Here is a 2,283-nt window from a genome sequence, read left to right as displayed (position 1 = left end):
CCAGAAGAAAATAGTCTTAAGCATAATCAACTGAACATTTGTGTGTGTTTCTAAAATTAAGTTGCCTTTTAAAAAAAATCACATTGCTTTATAAACAAAGTCACGTATTGGTATCATCCACAGCTTAAATTGTATTTGAAGAACTTCTGACTTCCATGCTGATTAGAAAACACAAGAGTGACAACCATTTAACATTTGGGGATAAGGTGAATGGTGTTGGAAGTGGAAAGAGAAGCCATTGGAAAAGTGTAAGAACAGAGCAGGATCAGGCCATACATACTGCTTTTGATTTTTGAGAACTTGGGTTTTTTGGTGACCTGTTTATATTTTTGCTTTAACCCAGTTAGGAAGTTGCTCGGGGGCACCTGGTGGCTCAGTCCGTTAACCCTCTAATTTGATTCTGGCTCACGCAGGGCCTGATCTCATGGTTCACGAGTCCGAGTCCCACGTCTGGCTCTGCGTCGACAGTGAGGAGTCTGCTTGGGATTCTCGCTCTCTCCCTTTCTCTCTCTGCCCCTAACCCACTTGTTCTCTCTCTCTCTCTCAAAATGAATGAACTTTAAAAAAATAAAAAGAAAGTTGCACAGCTTTACCCAGCGAGAAAGGTTTGTTTTGCTTCCTTTAAATAACTATTTTATTAGCTGATTTTTTTTAGTTTACCTTACAGTCTTCCAAACTACTTTAAAAATGATAGCGTACAATTCTTGCAATATATGCCTTATCACCTTTCTCATCTTACAACTTTCTCTATCAGAGTAACTGGAGAGGAAAATACTAGAATTTCCAGCCTCCCTGGCGGTTGAACTGCACCATGTGACATATCCTGGCAAATGAAGTGTAGCTGGAAGTGTTGGAGATGGTTTTCTCAGCATTAAACAAACAAACAAAAAAGAAGGCCAAGCTCTAGGGGGACAGGATGGGTATTTTACCCTCTGGCTTCTCCCTTTCCCTATGTAGAAAGTGGACGCATTGCTTGGAGGGGCTGGAAGTGATGTCTGAGCTGACTGCCGAGGAAGAGGAAGGGTTCATTAGGCAAAGGGAAACCGAGATCTTCAAAGACACATGGTGACTTGCCTAGAAATTATGTTTAATAAAGAATGATTGAAGGCCTGGATATCTGATGCATCTGTCTTGGAATCATCAAAAGCCTGCTCGGTGGGTGAAGTGCTAGTCGGGCTCCAGCGGGTAGGATTAAGGTAACAAAGAGACAGCTTTCGACCCCAGACTAGCTGAAGTCTTTCACAAATGGAGCGTTCCAGCAACCCTTTGAGCTACCATGCAGCTCATTTCCCTACTACCAAATGCATTCAAGCAGATGCTGACTGATACCCACCCAGGAACGGTAGAAATGGTAGTCCTGCATTAATGTGGTCACTGTACGATTTCAGTGTTCAAGCATTTCCGCCCACGCGTGGCCTAAATAGTTTTTGAACAACTATGTACCCCCTCGCATATTTGGTCTTTTAAACATCTAATTTTTAATTTCCCCTTGCAGATTTCAAAGTGACATCTTAGGTTTGTAAGCGCATAAATAATTGCAAAGAATATGATTTCTGATATAGTATATACATCACGCACGTACTTTAAATCTATTTTTGTTGTTTCAAAATCTTGGCACAGTTTACTTAGCTCATTCAGTTGATGGAAAGTGACTGCTCTGTTAACCGAATGGCAAAGCCATTCCTCACTGTCAAACCAGTTAGGCAAACTAACTTTTAAGGAATTGTGCAAAATGTTAGCCCTCTCCCTGCTCACCAAACAACGGTGGCCCTGTAACTGACACGATTCTTGCCTTTGTGCAGCTTGTGCTCCAGTAGGAGGAGACAGATCTTAAAGGATTGCACAAACAGCAAAGCACACCTGGGAAGAGTGCGAGTAAGGAGTTGTTAGAGGAATGTGTAATAAGAGGTGGGTGTGTGGTCTGGGAGGGCTTCCCTGAGGCAGTGACATTTTAAGCTGAGAGCTGAGGAGGAATAGGAGTTAATTAGGTGAAGGGGAATGGAAATCTTCAAAGGAAATCTCACTTCATTTTTTTCACTTGAAATAAACATGAAATATTACCTCACTTCTAATGCTTAAATAAAGCATCGTGTAGCATCGTGTCACCTCGATAAAATAAGTTGCAATTCCTATCACGTTTTGGGGGGTCTTGAGAGAGAAAATTGTCCTCAGTCTAGTCTGGGATAGAACTCTTATGTCTGATGTAATCTGCAGCCTCTTCTGGGAGGTAATTAACAATCCTGATATAATCCTTGAGCCATCTCTTCATGGGATGTATGGTTA

This window comes from Crocuta crocuta, unplaced genomic scaffold, assembly GCF_008692635.1.
Source record: "Crocuta crocuta isolate KB4526 unplaced genomic scaffold, BGI_CrCroc_1.0 scaffold660, whole genome shotgun sequence".
In the NCBI taxonomy this organism is placed as follows: domain Eukaryota; kingdom Metazoa; phylum Chordata; class Mammalia; order Carnivora; family Hyaenidae; genus Crocuta; species Crocuta crocuta.
This window is presented reverse-complemented; position numbering follows the sequence as displayed.